A 26,579-nucleotide genomic window follows, 5' to 3' on the forward strand; every position below is an offset into this window, starting at 1 on the left:
CCTGCTCTGACTCTTTGTGCTAAGGTTTCAATCTTCGCTGAATATTTTCTTCTTGACATATCTGTATACACATTTCCTGCATTCTTCCCCAGACATAATTTTGGTTATTTTATTTCCAAAAGCTATGGACAAATGGTCCCCATGTTTGCACAACTTGAGCTGGCCTCAACCTGATCTTTGCCCAGTTAGTTTGTACTAAGTTTTGTGTATACGTTATCTTATTGTTTCCTTATTAAAACTCCTTGATGAAGGTATAATTATCTCCTCATTTAAAAAGTGAGGAAACTGAAGCTTGGTGAGATTAATTTGTGCAAGGTTCTGCAACCGCAAAAGTGGTAGAACCTTAATTTAAACCCACAATCATAATTGCCAGGTTATACATCCTCTTGCCAGCTCTGTTCAATGAATACTTCCAGCGCTCTATACTTTGGCATCCAGAACATGATTGTATTTTCTACCACCCCGATCTCATGGTTGGTTGGGGCCATGTAACAGGCACCTGGCAATGAACAGCAAGCAGAAATAATACATGTCACTTCTAGGGCAAGCATTTCACTGCTGGTGCAAAAGTCTCCTATGGAGCTTTCTCATTCCTCAAGCACTGAGACTTGCATTATCTGAGATGGCGGCCACTCATTCAGCCTGAGTCCCCAGCTGACTACAATATACAGAGTGCCCTGCCATGCCACTGGGGATGTGAAGCACGAGTGAGAAACCTTTGTGGTTTTAAGCCACTGAGTGTTGAGTTATTGCGTTTTTCCCAATGGCTCAGCAGGTGAAGAATCCACTTGTAATACAGGAGGCACAAGAGACGCTGGTTCGATCCGTGGGTCAGGAAGATTCCCTGGAGAAAGAAACGGCAGCCCATTCCAATATTCTTGCCTTAAAAATCCCATGGACAGAGGAACCTGGTGGGCTATAGCTCAAAGGGTCATAAATAGTCAGACACAACTGAGCAACTAAGCACACATACACACTGAGTTATTACACAGTGTAAGAAGAGGTGGCAAGAATACACGGAAGAACTGTACAAAAAAGATCTTCACGACCCAGATAATCATGATGATCTGATCACTAATCTAGAGCCAGACATCTTGGAAAGTGAAGTCAAGTGGGCCTTAGAAAGCATCAGTATGAACAAAGCTAGTGGAGGTGATGGAATTCCAGTGGAGCTGTTTCAAATCCTGAAAGATGATGCTGTCAAAGTGCTGCACTCAATATGCCAGCAAATTTGGAAAACTCAGCAGTGGCCACAGGACTGGAAAAGGTCAGTTTTCATTCCAATTCCAAAGAAAGGTAATGCCGAAGAATGCTCAAACTACCGCACAATTGCACTCATCTCACATACTAGTAAAGTCATGCTCAAAATTCTCCAAGCCAGGCTTCAGCAATACGTGAACCATGAACTCCCTGACTTTCAAGCTGGTTTTAGAAAAGGCAGAGGAACCAGAGATCAAATTGCCAACATCCGCTGGATCATCAAAAAAGCAAGAGAGTTCCAGAAAAACATCTATTTCTGCTTTATTGACTATGTCAAAGCCTTTAACTGTGTGGATCACAATAAACTGTGGAAAATTCTGAAAGAGATGGGAATACCAGACCACCTAACCTGCCTCTTGCGAAATCTGTATGCAGGTCAGGAAGCAACTGTTAGAACTGGACATGGAACAACAGACTGGTTCCAAATAGGAAAAGGAGTACATCAAGGCTGTATATTGTCACCCTGCTTATTTAATTTCTATGCAGAGTACATCATGAGAAACGCTGGACTGGAAGAAACACAAGCTGGAATCAAGATTGCTGGGAGAAATATCAGTAACCTCAGATATGCAGATGACACCACCATTATGGCAGAAAGTGAAGAGGAACTAAAAAGCCTCTTGATGAAAGTGAAAGAGGAGAGTGAAAATGTTGGCTTAAATCTCAACATTCAGAAAACGAAGATCATGGCATCTGGTCCCATCACTTCATGGGAAATAGATGGGGAAACAGTAGAAACAGTGTCAGACTTTCTTTTTTTGGGCTCCAAAATCACTGCAGATGGTGACTGCAGCCATGAAATTAAAAGACACTTACTCCTTGGGAGAAAAGTTATGACCAACCTAGATAGTATATTTAAAAGCAGAGACATTACTTTGCCGACTAAGGTCTGTCTAGTCAAGGCTATGGTTTTTCCTGTGGTCATGTGTGGATGTGAGAGATGGACTGTGAAGAAGGCTGAGCGCTGAAGAATTGATGCATTTGAACTGTGGTGTTGGGGAAGACTCTTGAGAGTCCCTTGGACTGCAAGGAGATCCAACCAGTCCATTCTGAAGGAGATCAGTCCTGGGATTTCTTTGGAGGGAATGATGCTAAAGCTGAAGCTCCAGTACTTTGGCCACCTCATGCAAAGAGTTGACTCATTGGGAAAGACTCTGATGCTGGGAGGGAATAGGGGCACGAGGAGAAGGGGACAACCCAGCATGAGATTTCTGGATGGCATCATGGACTCGATGGACGTGAGTCTGAGTGAACTCTAGGAGATGGTGATGGACAGGGAGGCCTGGCGTGCTGCGATTCACGGGGTCGCAAAGAGTCGGACACGACTGAGCGACTGAACTGAGCTGAATCTGGATTAAATTATCTGTCTATATCACCTCTTTGATCTTCAGTGTCCCTGACTATAAAATGGGCTAATCATTACTACCCACAGGGACTATGAAAGCTACTAGAAATAGTACATGTATGTAAAAGATCTAGTGCAGGACTCCCCTGGTCCAGTGGTTAAGAATCCACCTGCCAATGGAGGGGGCAGGCGTTCCATCCCTGGTCTGGGAAGATTCTATATAAGGTGGGGCAACTAAGCATCTGCACTACAATAAATAAAAAAAAATTTTTTTAAGACAAACATATAAAAAAAATCTAGCTCAGTGTTTAAGCCAAAGAAGGGCATCATGGCGCGCGGCGTTCTCACTGTTAGAGAGAAGGAGAGTGCGGGGCACTGACAGGAGTGGGGCCGGGGTGAGCTCAGCCCCACTCACGTGGACAGCCCAAAGGCTTCCCCCTCCATCAGGACCAACCCCCGCCATTAGCACCCTGCCCAGCACTGGAAGGATGCGGGCAAGGTGGCTCCTAGCTGCGGGATATCAGAGAGAAAGTGGAGAATGCGGAGAAGCTGAATTATTGTGGCCTATCATGAGTGTGGGGCTTCCCAGGCGGCGCTAGTGGTAAAGAACCCACCTGCCAATGCAGGAGACACAGGAGGCTCGGGTTTGATCCCTGGGCTGGGAAATTCCCCTGGAATGGGGCATGGCCACCCACCCCAGTATTCATTCTTGCCGAGAGAGTCCCATGGACAGAGGAGCCTGGCAGGCTACAATCCATAGAGTCACAAAGACTCGGACATGACTGAAGCAACCTAGCACACACACTTGGACATATGAGTGTGATGTCTGCCAGAATCAGAAATGGTGACACTGGATTAGACTTAAGCCAGTGGATGAAATACAGAGAACTGAGCCAACCGCTTTTCTGCTATTCTCCCCTAATTTTGGTCACAAGGATAACTTTACAGAACTGAGGTTCCCAAAATAGATTTCTTTCATAACCAAGTAACAACCAGGTAGGAAAAAATCATGTTTTAAAAGCTGAGCTTCATTTCCTTCTAGATGAGGAATTTCAAAAAATATCCCTTAGTTGGAACCAAAGAAGTGCCTCTTATTCAAATGGATGCCAGTCTATGATTGTCCAATTATTCACTGCATTCTGCCTTTGATGGCCCAGATGTTCTCAATTTCTTGTAATAAATTCTTTCATCTGAAAAGTCGTTCTACTCAGAAATGCAAAATCCTCTCTCGTTCGCCAGCTTTTTCTGATGAGCTGGTATAATTGGCCTTCAATTTGCTTATTGTTTTGCAATAGAAAGCCCAAGTTTAATTTCATTTCTGTAAACCTGTAGACAAGAGCTGAACATTCCACCATTTAAGTCATTCTCCTCATTACAATCCACTTTGGTTCTACTCACCCCCATTTCCAAATCAGGATGAGATTGTGGGGGCGGGGACTTTTTTCCCCTCATTTTTCTGCTTGAAAAAAATGAAAAAATTTTTCCTACTGCAAAATATTTAACTTTGATTCAATCATAACATCTCTAGTGTCCCTTTCAAGTCTTAAAAAAACCAATGTACTTATTAGCACACAATTGATTAACATCTTCAGTCACCAATCTAATCATACCAACCAATATTTATTGAGCTCCTTATGTGATCCCATACACCATGTAAATCCTTGTGGGAGATACAGAAATGTATAAGTTCCTAACTGCTTGGAGGGGTTGGGCATGTTCATAATAAAACTGTAAAAACATTGCCAAAAATAAATAAATTCACTCACTCAAAAGAATTAACAAACCTTGAGTAAATACCATGGTTAAATACTAGAAGATCATTTTTTACCCCTGTCTTTACAATTCACATTTTGATGGTGTTAATAAAGCCCCATTCTTTTTTTCCTTAATGGTTTTGTATCGGGGTCTCCGACCACCAGGTCTGTTAGGAACGGGGCTGCACAGCAGGAGGTGAGTGGCAGATGAGGGAGCAAAGCTTCATCTATGCTTACAGCTGCTCCCCATCACTTGGATTACCGCCTGAGCTCCATTTCCTGCTCAATGAATCAGTAAATGTAATGTGCTTGAGCCATCCTGAAATACACCCCCCCCCCACCGACCCCATCTCCATCCGTGCTGTCTTCCATGAAACCTGTCCCTGGTGCCAAAAAGATTGGGGACCACTGGTTTTGAATTCAGTTCCATGTCCTACAAGAGATTTCATGTCACAGGGTAGAGGAAACTGAACTAATATGCCTCTGACATGTGTTCTAGACCACAGCACAGAGAAACAATGTCCCATAGTGATTATAGCACCGGCCCTGGCGTCAGACAAGCTGGGTTCAGATCTGAGGTTATGCGCTTGCTGTGTGGCCTAAGTCAGGTAACTTACTCCCTATGCCCCAGTTTTCTTATCTATGATGATTAATCTAATGTGTCAACTCAACTGGGCTACCAGATGCTCAGAGTAAAAACTATTCTGGTGTGTTGGTGATGATGTTTCTGAACAAAATTAACATTTGACTTGGTAGACTGAGTAAAGCAGACTGCCCTCCCCAGTGTGGGCCTCATCGCATCAGCTGAAGGCCTGCATAGAACAAAATGCAGAGGAAGATAGAATTCACTCTTTTCTGTTTGACTGTCTTCAAGCTGAGACGCTAGTCTTCTGTCTTCAGATTCGGACCGAAACGTACAATCCACTCTCCTGGGTCTCCAACTTGCCGAATGTAGATAATGGGATTTCTCGGCCTCTTCTGAGCCAGTTTCATATAATATATATATATATATATATATGGCTCTATTTCCCTGGAGAATTCCAAGAGATACACTGTCTATAAATTTAAGATAATAAGACCTAAATTGCTAGATGGTATAATATAGAGAGAATACTTAGAACAGTATCCGGCACAAGTTAATGCCTCTGTAAATATTCCCTGTCGTTCATCTCTAAGCTATGGTGTGTAGGGCTCCCTGACCATTTATATCCCAAGATTGCCTCTCCACTGACAATGCCCTCATTTTGGGTTGCACCCTCCAAAGACAGAATTGATGCTTCTTTGAAGCACTTAGATGATGTATTCATTTTCCCCTTTTGTTATCTCACTTGAAATCATATCATCTCCACTCAGCGGAAAATGATTCTGTTGGGTCACACACAGATTCAAACAGAGAAACTAGAAATAATCAGAAATTACTTATACCAGTGAAACATCAGGTGAGTCTGCACGGGCCATTCTTCCAAGAACATTTTTTGGTAATTCTGTAGATGAAAGGATTGTGAAGGCTTTTTGTGAGCCCTTCTTTTTTCCTCCCTCTTCCTCTTCCAGATGAGAAGAGCTCTCAAGAGACCTTTGTCGAAGAATACATTTCCAAGGCTACCAATTTGGATCTCAAAAGCCCAGATTCAAAGAAACTCTCAGTTCATCACAGGCACTGCTATCTAAAATAAATGTCTGAATAGCTATCAGTTAAGGTACACACAGAGCAGATGGGAAATGGATAGTTACATTATAGATTGCTCTGTGAATTGAAGAGGTCTTTGTCTGAGGACAATAGTAATTTGAGCAAATATTCAGGTTTTCAGTTATGGGGCAGCCAGAGGATCAAGCAAGAAATCAAATTAAATCTAATTGACTCAGCGATGCCAGTTCGGTTAGTACAGAAAGCCAGCACCACCAGACATCCTTCCCCAGGTCTCCTGGCTCAACCCTTGGAAATGGGGCTGGATTATACCCAATCTAACACTTCTAGGTGTCTTTCTGGTCAAGTACAGTGAAGTTTTATTCTTTCTAATTGAGTAGGGTTGATTCACAGCCATGAAATGGCTCCTGTGTGTCTTTCACCATAAGAGAATCTGCTTAAGACTCTGAATAGGTTTCAATAGAAAATATTCCCTATTAGTTATTTGAATGTCACTAAATTCAAGCTGTGTTAACAGGATGATCAGGGACCTCTTGTCCATAACCGTGCTATCAATTTAAACAATCTAACAGTCAGGTTTGGTTTTACCCACAGTTGCCACTGGCTACATTTCATTTAATGAGAGAAGAAATTAAAAAGAAATCTATCTGTACCTATGTATCTTTTTGCTCTCATCTGGTCTCTCCTCATATGTCTTATTTCAGTTGAGGACATCAACATTCACCTAGTCCATCATCTTTGGCCCCTACCTCTTGCATCCACATCCAATCAATCACAAACGCTACCAACTCCATTACCCACATAGCTTTCCTATTCACTCCTTCCTCTGCTTTCCTCAGACATCTCTCCTATTTAAGTAAGAACCGTCAGGGGTGGGTGAAGTGAAAGCTGCTCAGTCATGTCCAACTCTTTCTGACCCCAAGGACTATACAGACCACGGAATTCTCCAGGCCAGAACTGGAGTGGGTAGCCTTTCCCTCCTCCAGGGGATCTTCCCAACCCAGGGATTGAACCCAGGTCTCCTGCATTACAGGCAGTTTCTTTGCCAGCTGAGCCACAAGGGAAGCCCATGGTAGGTACCTCCAGCCAAAAGGCACTCTGGATTTCCAAGTAGAGAGGAATGAATGAGTTGAAGGCAGTAGGGTGGTAGCTTTGGAAACTGACTGAAGTGAGTAGAATGAAACTTGCCAGAGATGGGTTAGCGGGTTGTTGTTCGGTCACAAAGTCTGACTCTTTGAGACCCCATGCACTTCAGGCTTCCCTGTCTTTCACTATCTCCTGGAATTTGCTCAAAATAATGTCCATTAAGTCAGTCCATTGTGTCTCATCTTCTGTCACCTCTTCTCCTCCTGCCCACAATCTTTCCCAGCATCAGGGTCTTTTCCAGCGAGTAGGCTCTTCACATCAGGTGGCCAAAGTATCAGAGTTTCTGCTTCAGCATCAGTCCTTCCAATGAATACTCAGGGTTGATTTCCTTTAAGATTGACTGGTTTGATTTCCTTGCAGTCCAAGGGACTCTCAAGGGTCTTCTCCAGCACCACAATTCTAAAGCATCAATTCTTTGGTGCTCAGCCTTCTTTATGGTCCAACTCTCATATCCGTACATGACTACTGGAAAAGCCCTGGCTTTCAATATAGGGACCTTTGTTGGTAAAGTCATGTTGCTGCTTTTTAAGTCACAAAATGTCACAGATGTAAGATAAATAAATCAAAACCAGAGTGTTTATCTGAATGGTCTGATTCAAGGAGACTGGGTCAAAAATGAAGGCATGATCCTGGACAGCAGTTATATCAACATGAAGTGTAAGTTAAAACCATGCCTTTGAGGTCCCTGTTTTGGTTCAAGTACGATTAAATCTGCAAAGCAGGATCAATCGGTTTTAAAGCAAACAAATGAAAGAGCTAGAGGTCAATTCAGATCTAACAGCCTCTTCCCCACGAACACTCCATTTAAGACAGTTTATATACATCCAAGCTCCTGGTAAAGCTCTCAGCCGTTGCTACCCTAGGGAGAAATGATCAACACATGTACAACTGATCTTTCTGCTTTTATTTCTAAATTTACTCAAGCAAGGTGCTAGGCCTTGATTTGGACAATTATTGATTACGTGTAACTGGAGTTGTACTTAAATTTCTCATCTCACTTTTTATTCTCAGAAATGCATTCTACTACCCCTCTCGAGTGCTGATGACTATAATCAAGCTATCAAACCAATAATAATGACAATAACGCTAATAGCAATATAATTGTACCACACTTTACAGGTTATAAAATGTGTCCCAAGATGCTTTCACCTATATTATCTCACACATCAAAGGACATTTTCCTACATTAACAGATTCATCTTGAGAGTGAAAAGGATAAATAAAGTGAATGCTGATTCGTGAATTAGCACTTCGTGGTCTTTGTGGCAAGTCCTATCTGTGCTCATCCTATGAGGGCTCAGATTTCATTACCATTTCTGTGGCTACTAGACTAAACGCTGGCAACTCTCGCTTTATTGGCTGGCCTTGGGCTTGCAGAATTTATGTGTGTATAGTGGGGTGGGAGTGACTGGGAGCGAACATCTCAGAATGTTCACATCCCTGAACCAATGACTAAAGCAGGTGGAAGTATAACTATTTCTACTCCTTTATCCTTGACTAGGGTGATTGTAAAGTATGCTGTATAGCATCTTCTGAAGCCTTCCTGCAGGCTTCAGCTTACTTGTCTACAGTGGGAGCTGGGGTTTGGGCTGAGTTCTACTCCCCCCTTATATGACCTATGACCTCCTCATTGCTGTTGCTGTTCAGTTGCTAAGTTGTGTCCGATTCTTTATGACCTCATGGACTATAACATGCCAGGCTCTTCTGTCCTTCTTTATCTCCCGGAGTTTGCTCAGTTTTATGTCCATTGAGTTGGTGGTGCCATCTAACCATCTCATCCTCTGTCTTTCCCTTCTCTTTCTGCCCTCAGTCTTTCTCAGCATCAGGGTCTCTTCCAATGAGTCGGATCTTCACATCAGGTGGCCAAAGTATCGCAGCTTCAGCTTCAGCATCAGTCCTTCCAATGAATATTCAGAGTTGATTTCTTTTAGGATTGACTGGTTTGATCTCCTTAACTTCCCTATTACCCAACCGTGTGTGTTCACCCCTCCTCTCAGAAACTGTTTCTTGATTGAACCTTATTCAGACAGTGTCAAAATAACCATGAAGAGTCTGAATCAATGGACAGCCTGTGACATACAAAAGATAAAACGGACACTACACTGAACAACCTAAATATTCATCTGTACATCCCTTCCTGCTCTATTATATGAAAAGTCTCTCTCCTGTCCCTGAGACGGTAGTAACTGCTGTTGTCATGTATTTGTCAACATAGCTCAAGAATTCAGCCTTGATTGGACAATATGCTGGATGCTATGAATAAAAATGAAGTCATTAACCTTGACCTCCCAGAGTTCATGGTCTAGAGATTAGAGACAGATACCAAAACAAAGCATCTACGTACAGTGGACCAGTGACCATGCGCTTGAGGGTGAGCAGAGGAAGGAGAGACCAACTACTTAGCAAGAATCTCTTTAAGGTATGAGCAGATAACGAGACACAGGAAAACAGCAGAACCTAGGAAATAGCCACTTCTGACTGCACCAAATCAGAGAAAAAGCCTACTGTTTGCGTGCTGAATTCACCAACGGAAAAATGGGTGAGACATCATCTCACAATCTAAAACACAAGGGCAAAACCAGAAGTACTGATCTTTGCAGATCCTCAGCGATCTCAGCATTTGTCACAAAGCTTGTTGGCCCTATCAGAAAAATTGATGTCTTGCAACCCACTTCTTGTACGACCTGTCTCTGAAGACAGAGTGGAAATAGACAGATCAAGTTACAATCATGTTCTGTTGGAAGAAAACAAACGCTTTCTACAACAATGCATCAGGGAACAAAGCGCAGGGCGCTTCCTCCAATCTCTGCATCTCTGCTGCACAGAATGATAGCTGAGATGTTCACTTACGTGTAAAATCAGCTATCCCCACCCCTTCTTTCCATTTTCAAACATGAGCAAGATAATTTTAGGACAGAAAAAAACCTACAGCATTTCTTTATACAGATGATAAGAAACAGATGCAAACTTGTTTCTCTAAGAAGCTGTACAGAACAAATATATTAAAAGTTTCCAAAAGGATTATGATACATTTGATGTTAGACTCAACGCTGATTACTGATAGGTTTGTCCAAGATCAGTCAACCACAGAGAATGAGGGCAGGAATTTAAACAGCAGGCTGCTATTTACTTAGAGAGCTATCTTCTTGCTTTCCTGACAGCCATATTCTGCAAGACTCCTTTTATGTAGCATGATTCCTTTTAGTCCTCATAGCAGTTGCTATTACAGATAGGCAATCCTCAGAGAAGGAACAGCTGCAAGATCATTCCAGGCAGCCAGGGACTTAGTGAGTCCCCAGGAATTTCCTTGAATGCGGTAGAATGACGCCCAGGTGTCCAGATACGACCCAGGACAGGCAGAGAAACATGTCTCCGAGGTTTATGCACACAACTGTCCATCTCTCACCCCCAAGTCAGCTCCATGCATATACTCCTTGTCTCTAATCCCTCACCTCCAAAATGGCAACCCACTCCAGTATTCCTGCCTGGAGAATCCCATGGATGGAGGAGCCTGATAGGCTACAGTCCATGGGGTCGCAAAGAGTCGGACACGACTGAGCAACTTCACTTTCACTTTCAGTGCTCTGCATATACGTACTCCAATCAGGCTTTCCCCTCTCTAGAAACTGCTCTTGTCAAAAACACTGGCAACCGTCATCATGAAATCTAATGGTTCACCCTCGGTCTCCTTGGTACTTCATGAAAAGTGAGATTGTAGTCGCTCAGCTGTGTCCATCTCTTTATAACCCCATGAACTGCAGCCCACCAGGCTCCCCTGTCCATGGGATTCTCCAGGAAAGAATACTGGAGTGGGTAGCCATTCCCTTCTCCAGGGAATCTTCCTAACCCAGGGATCAAACCCTGGTCTCCTGCATTGCAGGCAGATTCTTTACTGTCTGGGCCACCAGGTACTTCACGAGTCAGCGGCATTTGTGAGTTATTCACTTCCTCTTCATCAATTCACCTTCTTCACTTGACTTCCAACACTCCACACCCTCAAGGTTTCCTCCCACATTGGGTTTCAATTTCCCATTGGCTTCCTCTTCTTCCCAAACTCTTAAGATTAGAGTGTCCCGGATCTTAATCCCCAGTCTCTTCTCTCTACACTTTTTCCCAACCTTGGAGCGTCAAACACCGTTTATATACCAACAATTCCAAAGGTCATACTTGTAGCCTGGGTATTTGGAACCTAAACTTCACTGGTGTGTTTATGGTTCCAAATACCTAAGCACTCATGTGTACATAACAATGGCTGAGCATCAAAGAACTGATGCTTTCAAATTGTGGTGCTGGAGAAGACACTTGAGAGTCCCTTGGACTGCAAGGAGATCAAACCAGTCAATCCTAAAGGAAATCAACCCTGAGTACTCATTGGAAGGACTGATGCTGAAGCTGAAACTCCAATAATTTGGCCACCTGATGCAAAGAGCCAACTCAATGGAAAAGACCCTGATGCTGGGAAAGATTGAGGGCAGGAGGAGAAAGGGGTGGCAGAGGATGAGATGGTTGGATGGCATCACTGACTCAATGGACAGGAGTTTGAGCCAACTCCAGGAGATAGTGAAGGACAGGGAAGCCTGGTGTGCTGCAGTCCATGGGGTCACACGCAACTTCATGACTAAACAACAACAACAGGCGCGCAAGCAAAGGAACAGGAGTTAGAGTTGAAGGAGCTGAGGGATAAGCAGGTGTTCCTGGCAGAGTAGCTCCGGGGTATCCTGAGTCTCTGCCTTCACACATATTAGATGCTTTTGTGGCTAATATGCCCTTTTAGTGGCATCCAGGCTAGCTTCAGGGTGAGCACTCTAACAATGCATGTGTTTTCTTCTAATTAGAGCATCATCATTATTTTGAATACTTGATATGAAAACATTCTGTTGGATTTGAAACCCATTTGCTTTATCACAAGAATTTCAACATTACATTTGCTAGTGTAAAAAAAAAAAAAAGAGAAGTGGTTAGCTCCTTTAAATTCATTTTCAACTATGGCAAATTTTGAATAGCTGTAAAAATGGTTTTAAATTTTTTATCACCTACCAGTATGGATAAATTTTCTTGCCAATAGTGCCTATCAAAAATTTCAGAAGATCATCATTAAAAGGTCATTATCAGGAATTGGGTACAGCCTTGTCAAGCAGAAACCTGATGTACAAAATTATGTTAATGGGAAATAATGGCTCAGTAAGATCCAACCAGACCAGCCCACTCCCAGATAACAACTATAAAGTGTGGATTTCATAAAAAACAAACAGCCACCTGAAGGTGCTGAAGAGCATACCAAAGCAAGTGTATTCCTCTGGGGAGTCCATGCCCACAGGAGAGCTGTAGGAGGTTACTTGTTATTTTCAAAGCTTTTAGCCTGAGGTCAAACATGGTTGGCCTGAAGCTTGGCGGACTAGGGATATCAATGGAAAACCAAGCTTTCTTTCTTGGGGAACCACTGAATCTGGGTCAACAGTAGTCGCTAGAGAGAGAGAGACAAAATACCAGAGATAAACCCCACAGTTCTGCCTCCGCATAGCTCTGGCTAACTCATGAGCCACGCACACAGAGAAAAGAACCAAAGCCTCCCAGGAAAAGACTATGGATCTGAACTGAGATCAGACCCAACAATCAAAACACAGAGATTACAGTTCAAGTCCCATCAATGTAATCTCCCGACAAAACGAGACCAACAAACATTTATTCGGGAAATATAAAAGAATCCAAAATCTCCAAACTGACTGGTCAGAATTTCCAGGATATACTTAAAAAAAAATCTGAAATACAAAGAAATAGGAACACATGAGAAAAAAAAATATGACCTGTGGTCAACCTTGAATTAGCAAAATGAATTTTAAAAGAGAGATTTTAACTATCCTCAATAAAGTAAAATAAAATATGCTGGTGGTAATCAAAAAGAAAGCTACCATAGGCAAATAAAAATAATGAAAAAGAAACACTGAAAAGTCTGTAAATGAAAAGTACAATCTCTGAACATTTTTAAGTCCCTGGATAGATCTAGCAGCATGCCAATGACCCAGGAAGGCGTACGTGAACTTGAGGAAAGTTTAATCAAAACTATCCAATGTTAAAAACACAAAAGAAACTGAAAAAATGAGTGGAGCTTCAGGAACTTATTAAGTAATGTAAACTAGTCTAACATATGTGTAATTGGAGTCTCAAAAGGAAAGCAGACAACATATGAGGTAGAAAGAATTTTTGAAGAAATGGTCAATATTCCAAATTTGATGAAAGACATCTAACTTCCTATAAAGAGCTACAGATTAAATCACAACTCTAATTAAAAAAAAAAAAGTCCCTTCCAGCAAAATGATGTATATAAAAGAAAGCACACTGCTCTCTGGATCCCTACACTCTTTTTTTTTTTTTCCTCAGAGGCACAACATAAAATTGCCATTTCAATGACAGTGTCAATAATTGTGGAATGCAAGAAGAACACATTTCCTTCACAGGGAAGCCAGCAGTGAACAGTCCCTGGACGCTGCAGACAACACAAGCCTCACAGGTGCAATAACATAGCTGACAGGCTGCACTGTCAGAACCCATGCCACTCACCAGCGGCAGACAAGCAGAATACAGTGGAATTTAATGCCTGTCACTTATACAGTGTGTTTGTAAATACAGCCTTGATGGGGATCAAGGAGATAAACTTGGACAGAAGAGAAGGTGTGGGTGCTGTAGAAAGGAAAAAAAAAAGAAGGGAGCATTTGTGGAGAAGTTATTTGCTTTTTATCTCAGAGAAACCAGAAATTCTCCTTGGCAGATGGATATATCTCAGATGAATAAAAATGAGAAAATAAATTCCTTTAATATATTACTTAAATGCACTGTGCTTAGTAGATAAAAATTTTCAAGGGGTGATTTACAGAGAAGAAGTAACAAAACAATGTTCTTTTTTTTTTTTTATGAAACCTTTTATTTTGTAGTTGAGTATAGCCAACTAATAATGTGCAGAGTACATCATGAGAAACGCTGGGCTGGGAGAAGCACAAGCTGGAATCAAGATTGCCGGGAGAAATATCAATAACGTCAGATATGCAGATGACACCACCCTTATGGCAGAAAGTGAAGAAGAACTAAAAAGCCTCTTGATGAAAGTGAAAGAGGAGAGTGAAAAAGTTGGCTTAAAGCTCAACATTCAGAAAACTAAGATCATGTCATCTGGTCCCATCACTTCATGGGAAATAGATGGGGAAACAGTGGAAACAGTGTCAGACTTTATTTTTGGGGCTCCAAAATCACTGCAGATGGTGATTGCAGCCATGAAATTAAAAGACGCTTCCTCCTTGGAAGGAAAGTTATGACCAACCTAGACAGCATATTCAAAAGCAGAGACATTACTTTGCCGACTAAGGTCCGTCTAGTTAAGGCTATGGTTTTTCCAGTAGTCATGTATGGATGTGAGAGTTGGACTGTGAAGAAAGCTGAGCACCGAAGAATTGATGTTTTTGAATGGTGGTGTTGGAGAAGACTCTTGAGAGTCCCTTGGAGAGCAAGGAGATCCAACCAGTCCATTCTGAAGGAGATCAGCCCTGGAATTTCTTTGGAAGGAATGATGCTAAAGCTGAAACTCCAGTACCTTGGCCACCTCATGCGAAGAGTTGACTCACCGGAAAAGACTCTGATGCTGGGAGGGATTGGGGGCAGGAGGAGAAGGGGACGACCGAGGATGAGATGGCTGGATGGCATCACTGACTCAATGGACATGAGTCTGAGTGAACTTCAGGAGTTGGTGATGGACAGGGAGGCCTGGCGTGCTGCGATTCATGGGGTCACAAAGAGTCGGACACAACTGAGCAGCTGAACTGAAATGAACTGAACTAACAATGTTGTGATAGTTTCAGGTGGACAGCAAAGGACTCAGCCATACATATACACACATCCATTCTCCCCCAACTCCCCTCCCACCCAGGCTGCCACATAACATTGAGCAGAGTTCCCTGTGCTCTACAGTGGGTACTTGTTGGTTACCCATTTTAAATACACCAGTGTGTACATGTCCATCCCAAACTCCCTAACTCTCCCTTCCCCTCGTCTTTCCCCTTGGCAACCATAAGTTCATTTTCTAAGTCTGTAAGTCTGTTTCTGTGCAAAACAGTATTCTTGATGGCATGCAAGGTAGGGGACCACTGGTATAGATTCTCTATACTAACTTTTAATGCTGGCACAATACATTCAAAAGCTCACTGTTTCAGAAAGGGTTCTGGTAGTCTTGGCTTGCTTCCCTAAGGTCTCATTCTTCCTGTTCATCCCTAACTCACTTCCAAGTGCCCCATATGCCCAGGTGATCTCCAGAGGTCAAGGGAACCCCTTGCAGTAAGCCCCATCTGACTGTTTCCCATTCTATACACATTTTTCTCTTCAATACTTACCATTGCAGTACGCCATATCCTTAGAGTCCTGTGCTCTACCAGTTATTCTCATAAGCGCAATGAAGATATCAGGTGAATGCAATTCAATCCAACCAATCTCTCAGATCAGATGTCTTTACTAAACAGTTCTGATTCAAAATAAGTCATGAACTATAGGAAACTTGAAAATATGGGAAATCTTTCATGAGGGAGGATCTTGGTAAATGCTAGAGATAAAAATTATTATTAAAACTTACCAGTGACTGTGTTGCAGAATAATGAGGGGTGCTGTTTGACAAAATGTCCCCCACAGCACCATGAAAGAAGATGCCCATTTAGCTGAGGATGAAACTGAGACTCCTAAGGATTGAGCAACTGGGGCAAGATTAGACAGAATTCGTAAGGAGGGTGGGGATTTGGTTTCAAATTACTCATTTTAAAGCAAGTGGTTTTCCACTACAGTTCCTTTCTCACAAAAGGTGAATTTTAGCAGCAGGAAACTCAAATACCAGAATGAATGGGTTGTTTGCTAATGTAAAGACATGGGCATGGATTCAAATCTTTCTTGACAAATATTTTCTTCAAAATGTGTTTGTTTACATTTGGATCCAGAAGCATGGCTTCCGCCACTTTATTTTTGATTTTTATTTTGAGATTCAATGCTCGTTTGAGATTTATTTTAAATTCTGTCACTTAAAATTGATTTCTATTGGAATACAGTTGGTTTACGACATCGTATTAGCCTCCACTGCACAGCAGAGTGAACCAGCTGTATGTAAGCATACTTCCCCTCTTTCTTTGGATTTCCTTCCCATTCAGGTCACCACTGAGCACTGAACAGAGTTCCCTGTACTGTACAATAGGGTCTTATTATTGTTGTTTAGAGGCTAAGACATGTTTGACTCTTTTGAGTCCATGGGATTTCCCAGGCAAGAATACTGGAATGGGTTGCCATTTCCTTTAACTTAGGGATTGAACCCATGTCTCCTGCACTGCAGGAGCATTCTTTACCACTGAGCCATCAGGGAAGCCCCAGGTTCTCATTAGTCATCCGTTTCATACATATGATCAACAGTGTGTATGCGTCAATCCCAATCTCCCAACTTACCACACACACCTCCTTCCCTCTTGGTGTCCATGTGTTTGTTCTCTATGTTTGTGTCTCTATTTCTTTTTTGCAAATAAGATCCTTTAAACCATTTTTCTAGATTACATATATATGTGTTAATATACGATATTTGTTTTAGCACTTAGTAAGTAAGTGAAGTCATTCAGTCGTGTCCGACTCTTTGCGACCCCGTGGACTGTAGCCTACCAGGCTTCTCCATCCATGGGATTCTCCAGGCAAGAATACTGGAGTGGGTTACCATTTCCTTCTCTAGGGAATCTCCCCGACCCAGGGATCGAACCTGGGTCTCCTGAATTGGAGGCAGACGCTTTAACCTCTGAGCCACCAGGGAAGATACTTGTCCTAATTAATAATAGCAACAACAGTGCCTTACATGTGTGTGAATATGCCCTCCATATTTTCAAAGTATACTTGACATCACTAAGCACCGAATATTCTTTTAAGTCAGGAAGGGAAAACATTATCATGCCCATGTTGCTGATAAAACAGCCAGTGCCCCAGGCACACGATGAACTCAACAGACAGAATTTAAAACAGCTTTTCCATCTAGCAGTGTAGTACTTTCAAAGCCAAACCACGCGCTCCTTGAGGAAAGGAAATGTTTAACGAAAGCATAATATTAAATAGAATAGTAGATTGACTCTTTTAGAACTGAAATAGGACACTGAAGTGGCATCATTTATTCCAACTCAGCTTTCACGTAACTCCCCTGCATCTTCAAAATAATAGCTCACTCACATATTAAACAAGCAAAAAGATTATCAAAGTTGGGTAAAACTAATATATGTGTAATCTAAAAGAGGAGGGTTTTTTTTTTCCCTAAAAATGAGTAAGAAGCTTGATTTTATTTATTCACTTATTTTTAAAATGTCAGTGACTGAAATTAGATCAGAGGTCATACACTGTGCAGGGAATAGATTTCATATTCCTTTGCTGAAATAGTCCAGCAAAGACCAAAAACATAACAACAAAAAACCCACAAGTAAACATACAGAGATTAAAACTAACAAGCTCTGGAGACAGGAAGAGGCTATCAATATCCAAAGTTGCTACAATGGATTATCTAAAATGTCCAGCTTTCCACAACAACAACAATGAAAATATGAGACCCCCAAAGAAAGAGGCAAGTGTGACCTGTACACAGGAAAAAAGCAGGTAACAGAATCTGCCTTTGAGAGGACCCAGATGTTGGATTAGCAAACAAAGATTCAAAGCAACTGTCATAAACATGTTCAAAGAACTAAAGAAAGCCATGCTTAAAGAAGTAAAAGAAGACATGATGACAATATCTCATCAAACAAAGGATATCAATAAATAGAAAAACATTTAAAGAAATAAAGAACAAAAACTTTCAAAATCTGAAGAAAAACCTTAAACTGCATATACAAGAAACTTAATGAATTCCAAGTAGAATAACTGCGAAGTGATCTGCACCCAGAAATGTCATATTAAAAAGGCAGAGAGACAAAAACAAACAGAAAATTTTGAAAATAGCAAGACCAAAATGATTCATCATACACAAAGGAACCCCCCAAAAATTCACAGTTGGCTTCTCATCAGACTGAAGGGGGTCAGAAGGCATATGGATACCATTTTCAAAGTACAGAAAAGAAAAAAAAAACTGTCAAATAAGAATCTTATGTCAACTAAGCTACCTTTCTAACAGAAAGACTAAAATGACCAAGTAAACAAAAACCAGAGAATCCGTTGCTAACAGACCCACCTTATAAGAAATAAAAAAGAAGTTCTTCAGACCAAATGCAAGGGACCCTAGATAGTAATTTCACATACACACATACATACCCCAAATAGCACTGGTAAAAAAAAAATCATGAGGGTAATAGTTATAAAATCTGCATACTTCTTCTCTCTTCTCTTCTCTTCTCTGATTTTAAAAGAAATTATAGTATAAAAAATGCTTGTAATTGTAGTGCTGGACCTATGGCATATTAAAATATAATATATTTGTACATCTGTGTCTCTTTTGCTGTCTCACAATGTCCTAATGTGATGATATGGATTAGAATCCAAAGTAGTCAATAGAAAAAATAAAATAAATAAAATATAATATATTTGACAACAAAGTTACAAAAGTGGTGGGTGGGAACAAATATGTATTAGAATAAGAAAATCTACGAAACATATGAAGAGGACCAAAGCTATAAATATGAAGATTAACCTCACAAACTCTGTGTGTGTGTGTGCGTGCGTGTGTGTGTGTGTGTGTGTGTAAACACATACACACTTGTGGGCTTTCCAGGTGGCACTAGTGATAAAGAACCCGCCTGCCAATGCGAGAGACATGAGAGATGCAGGTTTGATCCCTGGGTCGGGGAGATCCCCTGGAAGAAGGAAATGGCAACCCACTCCAGGATTCTTGCCGATAGAATCCCATGGACAGAGAAGCCTGGTGGGCTACAGTCCATGAGGTTCGCAAAGAATTGGACACGCCTGAAGCGACTTAGCACAGCAGATAGTTGATTTACAATGTTTTTTTTTAGTTTCTGGTGCCCAGCAAAGTGATGCAGTTATACACACACACTATATGTATTCTTTTTCATATTCTTTTCCATTATGGTTTATCATAGGATACTGAATATAGCTCCCTGTGCCATACAGTAGGACTTTGTTGTTTATCCATTCTATAGATAATAGTGAGCATCTGCTAATCCCAAACTCCCAGGCCATCTCCCTCTACCCCCAATCCCATCATGACAACAAGTCTGCTCTCTGTGTCTGTGAGTCTGCTTCTATTTCATAGATAAATTCATTTGTGTCATATTTTAGATTCCACGTATTCTGCTGCTGCTGCTAAGTCGCTTCAGTCCTGTCCGACTCTGTGCGACTCCAGAGACGGCAGCCCACTAGGCTCCCCCGTCCCTGGGATTCTCCAGGCAAGAACGCTGGAGTGGGTTGCCATTTCCTTCTCCAATGCATGGAAGTGAAAAGTGAAAGTGAAGTCGCTCAGTCATGTCTGACTCTTAGTGACCCCATGGACTGTAGCCTACCAGGCTCCTCCATCCATGGGCTTTTCCAGGCAAGAGTACTGGAGTGGGGTGCCATTGCCTTCTCCAGATTCCACATATAAGTGACATCATATGGTAAGATTATATAAAGTAAGAGTCGGGCATGGCTTAGGGACTAACCCTTACCCTTAATAAGTGTAACAATGAATTCTTGGACTTGTAGCACATATATTATAACACATATAGATGTAAATATACATAAACAACTATAATGCAGAAGCGGGAACAGTGCTATATAAAAGTAATATTTCTATACAGCACTGGGGTTGTTAGTATAAATCTGGAGTAGCATCTGACAAGTTAAAATGTACACTGTTAGAGCAACCACTAAACAGATACATTGTTTAAAAAATAAGTGAATGAATTAAATGTTACATTAAAATATTCACAGGAGAGAAATGAAAGAACTAAAGAAGGAAGAAAGGAATGGAGAGGAGATATGAGACATATAGAAAACAGAAGTTATAATGGCACACATAGCAAGCTGCATCAGTAATACCATTAAATTGACTGGAATAAATAATCCAACGTAAAGGGAGAGATTGTCAGGTCGAATAAACAAATAAGATCCCATAACATGCTACTGACATGTGACTAGGCCCTGGTGGCGCTAGTAGTAAAGAACTCTCCTGCCACCGCAAGAGACTCGGTCCGATCCTTAGGTCGTGAAGATCCCCTAGAGGAGGGCATGGCAACCCATTCCAGTATTCTTGCCTGGAGAATCCCACGGACAGAGGAGCCTGGCGGGCTACAGTCGCAGTCAGACACAACTGAACCGAATTAGCATGCACACAGACATATGTGACTAATTTTAGATTCAGAGATACTAAAACAGATAAAGGGAAAAGATATATCATTTAAACAATAACCAGAAAACTCTGGAGTAGCTATTCTAACCTTAAAAAGAATCACTCGTAAGAAGATGTAACAATTATAAACACACATGTACCTAACAACTAAGCCCCAAAATACATGAAGCAAAAAATGACAGAATTGAAGGGAAAGACAGACAATTCAACAGTGATAACTGGAGACATCAAAATCCCCAATTTCATATTGGCCAGAACAACTAGGCAGATCAACCAGGAAACAGAACGATTTTGCAACACTATAAACCAACTAGACCTAACTTACTTTTATAGAACATTCTACCCACTAACTGCAGATATACTTTTTTTTTTTTGCACATAGAACATGATGCAAAATAGACCATATGCTTGGCCATGAATCAAACCTCAATTAATTTATAAGGGTTAAATTGTATAAAGTATATTCTCTAATCACAATTGAATTAGAAATTAACAACCCAAAGAAATTTGAGAACTTTATAAATATATGGACATTAAAAAAACACTCTCCTAAATAACCAATGGGTCAAAGAAGAAAATAAGGGAAAATATAGAATATGCTGATAAAATGAAAATAAAAACACAAAATACAAAAATTTACTAGATGATGCCAAGCCACTGCTTAGTTAGTGGTAAATGTGTCACTATAAGTGTGGATATTACAAAAGAATAAAAATATCAAATCAAAAACCTGATATAACAGATGACACTGGACAAGAGTAAACAAAACACAAAACAAGCAGAAGGAAGGAAATAATGATTTAGCTTTCCCACAGGTGACTATATAAACCATTCTAGTAATCTTTTGGAGAGAAAATGGAGCTAACTAGAGAGTTCAACATGGAGCAGAATAATTCAGTTCAGTTCAGTCAGTCAGTCAGTCGTGTCCAGCTATTTGTGACCCCATGGACTGCAGCATGACAGGCCTCCCTGTCCATCACCAACCCCCAGAGTTTACTCAGACTCATGTCCATTGAGTTGGTGATGCCATCCAACCACCTCATCCTCTGTCCTCCCCTTCTTCTCCTGCCCTCAATCTTTCCCAGCATCAGGGTCTTTTCAGATGAGTCAGTTCTTCCCATCAGGTGGCCAAAATATTGGAGTTTCAGCTTTAGCATCAGTCCTTCCAATGAATATTCAGGACTGATTTCCTTTAGGATGGACTGGTTGGATCTTCTTGAAGTCCAAAGGACTCTCAAGAGTCTTCTCCAACATCACAGTTCAAAAGCAAGGCGCTCAGCTTTCTTTATGGTCCAACTCTCACATCCATACATGACCACTGGAAAAACCGTAGCTTTGACTAGATGGACATTTGTTGGCAAAGTAATGCCTCTGCTTTTTAATATGTTGTCTAAGTTGGACATAACATTTTTTCCAAGGAGTAGTATCTTTTAATTTCATGGCTGCAGTCACCATCTGCAGTGATTTTGGAGCCCCCCAAAATAAAGTCTGTCACTGTTTCCAGTTTCCCCACCTATTTGCCATGAAGTGATGGGACCAGATGCCATGATCTTAGTTTTCTGAATGTTGAGCTTTAAGCCAACTTTTTCACTCTCCTGTGTCACTTTCATCAAGAGGCTTTTTAGTTCTTCTTCACTTTCTGCCATAATGGTGGTGTCATCTGCATATTTGAGGTTATTGATCTTTCTCCTGGCGATCTTGATTCCAGCTTGTGCTTCATCCAGTCCAGTATTTCTCATGATATACCCTGCATATAAGTTAAATAAGCAAGGTGACAATATACAGTCTTGACATACTCCTTTACCTATTTGGAACCAGTTTGTTGTTCCATGTCCAGTTCTGTTGCTTCTTGACCTACATACAGATTTCTCAGGAGGCAGGTGAGATGGTCTGGTATTTCCATCTCTTTAAGAATTTTCCACAGTTTGTTATGATCCACACAGTCAAAGGCTTTGGCATAGTCAATGAAGCAGAAACAGATATTTTTCTGGAACTCTCTTGCTTTTTCAATGATATGACAGATGTTGGCAATTTGATCTCTGGTTCCTCTTTTCTAAATCCAGCTTGAACATCTGGAATTTCACAGTTCACATACTGTAGGAGCCTGGCTTCGGGAATTTTGAGCATTAATTCAGTAGCATGTGAGTCGAGTGCCAATTGTGCGGTAGTCTGAGCATTCTTTGGCTTTGCTTTTCTTTGGGATTGGAATGAAAATTGACCTTTTCCAGTCTTGTGGGCATTGCTGAGTTTTCCAAACTTGTTGGCATATTGAGTGCAGCAGTTTCACAGCATCATCTTTTAGGATTTGAAATAGCTCAATAGAAATTCCATCACCCCCACTAGCTTTGGTCGTAGTGATGTTTCCTAAGGCCCACTTGACATTGCATTCCAAGATGTCTGGCTCTAGGTGAGTGATCATACCATCGTGATTATCTGGGTCATGAAGATCTTTTTTGAATAGTTCTTCCGTGTATTCTTGCCACCTCTTCTTAATATCTTCTGTTTCTGTTAGGTCCATACCATTTCTGTCCTTTATTGTGCCCATCTTTGCAGGAAATGTTCACTTGGTATCTCTAATTTTCTTGAACAAATCTCTAATCATTCCCATTCTACTGTTTTCCTATATTTCTTTGCATTTATCACTGAGGAAGGCTTTTATTTATCTCTCCTTGCTATTCTTTGGAACTCTGCATTCAAATGGATATAGCTTTCCTTTTCTCCTTTGCTTTTTGCTTCTCTTCTATTCACAGCTATTTTAAGGCCTCCTCAGAGAACTATTTTGCCTTTTTGCATTTCTTTTTCTTAGGGATGGTCTTGATCCCTGCCTCCTGTACAATGTCATGGACCTCCGTCCATAGTTCTTCAGGCACTCTGTCTATCAGATCTAATCCCTTGAATCTATTTCTCATCTCCACTGTATAATTGTAAGGGATTTGATTTAGGTCATACCTGAATGCTCTAGTGGTTTTCCCCACTTTCTTCAATTTAAGTCTGAATTTGGCAATAATGAGTTCATGATCTGAGCCATAGCCAACTCCCAGTCTTGTTTTTGCTGAGTGTATAGAGTTTCCCCATCTTTGGCTGCAAAGAATATAATTAATCTGATTTCAGTATTGACCATCTGGTGATGTCCATGTGTAGAGTCTTCTCTTGTGTTGTTGGAAGAGGGTGTTTGGTATGACCAGTGTGTTCTCTTGGCAAAACTCTGTTAACCTTTACCCTGCTTCATTCTGTACTCCAAGGCCAAATTTGCCTGTTACTCCAGATGTTTTTTGACTTCCTACTTTTGTGTTCTAGCCCCCTATAATGAAAAGGACATCTTTTGGGGGTGTTAGTTCTAGGTCTTGTACATCTTCATAGAACTGTAGAATAGGACTTTTTATGAGTCAAGTGAAGAAAGTGAAATTTGCTCAGTCATGTCCAACTCTTTGCTACCCCATGGACTGCAGCCCTCCAGGCTTCTCTGTCCTTGGGATTCTCCAGGCAAGGATACTGGAGTGGGTTGCCATGCCCTCCTGCATGGAATCTTCCTGACCCAGGGATTGAATCCAAGTCTCCCACATTGCAGGTGGATTCTTTACTGACTGAGCCACCAGGAGAACCCTATAGGAGTAAAAGTTGCTAGTAAATGGTGACAAAGACAAAACAGAAGTTCCCCAATATGTCTCCTGTGCCTGGAAGATAATCTGGCATCTAATTTACACTTAAGAACAAATGCATTAAACTCCACTTCAGTATTGTGGTTTAGTAAATTTGTTTTGCTTTATGGAGGAAAGTGTTAAATTTGATTTTTAAAAAACATATTTCTCTATGATTAAACGTGATTTCTGAAGGTTGTTTTTACTTGTATTTTGCTTTTGATATGGCCAGATATTCAACTTGTTTTTCATAGTTCCTAATGTTTTCAGAAAAATAAAAATAAATTAGTTCCTTACAAAAAAATAACAAGTACATTAATTAATTAATCTTTTAGGTAGGAAAAAATTGCAGGAGTAGTTACTGAAATATGTGAAAATTTTGCCTCAAAAGAAAGGTTGGAGGAATAAACTCTCATCATAAAGTCACTAGCAGAGAAGGGCGACCATCTGTATTGTGGGGCAATGTGTCTATAGCCCAATGGGATAGTGTGGTTCTCCAGCAGTGAAAGCACCATGAACTACCATTGATTGATTTGGCCTTATTTTGAATCTTTGATCCTTTCCAATGTACCCCACACTCCCTCCAAAAAACCCCTCCTAGTATTCAAAAGTCTGGGTCTTCCCAGGTGACCCTAATGGTAAAGAAACTGTCTGCCAATGCAGGAGACCTCAGAGATATGGGTTAATCCCTGGGTTGGGTAAATCCCCTAGAGGAGAGCATGGCAACCCACTCCAGCATTCTTGCCAGGAGAAATCCATGGACAGAAGAGCCTGGCGGGCTACAGTCCATAGGATGGCAAAGAGTCAGATATGACTGAAGCAACTTAGCACTCACACATTCAAAAGTCTAGTTCAAAGACAGAAAGCTGGAGATTTAATACAGTGTGTGGCTTGTGATTAGAATAATCCCCCGTTGATAATTCATATATTCAGCATGAGGTGCACCAAAGGCCATCCACATTCTATATGCCAAATATTTCCTTTCTAGGGAAAATAAACTTTGTAATCCTAAACTGATCACACTTCCAGCTATCTCCTATTACATTAGTGACTCAGCCTTGAGCTCCCACAACAAACTTAATTCTCATTACACTTAGTAAAAAAAAAAAAAAATCCAGCCCGTGCTTATCTACAAGGAAGAAGGTAAGTTGCACAAAATCAAACAGCAATATATTGCTGCTGTTCTAAAAAAGAATTGCTGCTCTAGAGAATTCTCTCTTCCTAAATGACTATTAAGGCCCCATGCTCCAGAAAAGTCAGAAGAAAAATTACCTCCCAGCTTGCGCATTTATTTTTATGGCCATGGTTGATTGTTCCCTCCCACCTCTGCCTCCAACATACCCCAGTGCCTGTCAATTCCCAGACCTAATCCTACACCAGTTTCCAAAGTCCCACCTGGGCCAGTTTCCTGAAATGACATGATATGCTCGGCTTTTGTCAGGCAGCCACGTCAAGAATTATAAAGTGAATGAGTCTATCTGTCTTTATAAGTGCGTTGTGAACTTTATAGTTTAATATTAAACTTGCATCATAAAAAATGGCTCATAAATGGCTAATAAAAGCCTAGTTTACAGCTTATAAAGTGTATCAGTACTTTACATGGGTTGGCTTAGGAAGATATATGTGCCAGCTCTTTGTCTCTTGGTTAAAGATTATTTCCATACCCCCCTCCCCCCACCAAAAAATAACATTAAAAATAACTATTGAAAAATGGCCCTTTGGTTGAACTCTGTGTGGTACCGAATTTGAGGCATTCAAAAAACTCAAACCTGGTGGGCTGGTGCTAATTAATGTCACAGGAAATGCCTGGGGTTCCTGAGAAGCCCAGGGTGGGTGATAGCTTGGGGTCCCCTTGGGAGACACAGCAAGTTCAGACAAACTGGCAGTAACCCTGACCTGAAGTCAAGTCTACACGACCCTTAGTAGGAAATCGGGCATTAGCCCCAGTTCTGAGGGCACAGAGAGCTTTATGAAAACAGCAGAAAGGCCAATACCCTAAGCTGTCAACCGGAGAGGCAGTGGGCTCCCGTCAAGAGCACTTGGAAACTCTTTTAATGACTTCCTCAGGATGGCCCGCGCCCTCCTCCTGCCTGCCTTCCTGTCTGCTCTGCTTCATGCGCTCCTGATATATGTGACTGCAATCCAGTCACCCCCTCCACCCTATTTCACTTTTTATTACCCAGTGCGCTGCTTTATCCAGGTTTATATACTTCGTTATGTTCTCCGCTGTCACTTCTCTTATTTCATCTTTGATTTTTACTCGAACTCAGCGGCTGGCAGCTGTGTGGCCACCGCCGTCTCCCCACCTACCTCCCAGGGCCCCTCTGTGGTGCCCGAGACCAAGGCCTTCTATTCCATACTGACTTCTTACTCAAGACACTAGCAAGGAGGCAGCAGTTTGTGACTCAGCACCTCGGATGTGAGGGTAGGAACCCGGCTCCCTGCCTCGGTTTTGTCACCATGTAGCTGGGAT

General features: G+C 41.4%; 1 non-coding gene across 1 annotated transcript; it reads right to left on the bottom strand.

Annotated features, from left to right (window-relative positions):
* Positions 1 to 16,891: 16,891 nt before the first annotated feature.
* On the bottom strand, positions 16,892 to 16,964 carry TRNAW-CCA (transfer RNA tryptophan (anticodon CCA)). Its single transcript has one exon. It is a non-coding gene; the product is annotated as a tRNA-Trp (tRNA).
* Positions 16,965 to 26,579: the final 9,615 nt, after the last annotated feature.

This window comes from Capricornis sumatraensis, chromosome 3, assembly GCF_032405125.1.
Source record: "Capricornis sumatraensis isolate serow.1 chromosome 3, serow.2, whole genome shotgun sequence".
NCBI classification, from domain to species: domain Eukaryota; kingdom Metazoa; phylum Chordata; class Mammalia; order Artiodactyla; family Bovidae; genus Capricornis; species Capricornis sumatraensis.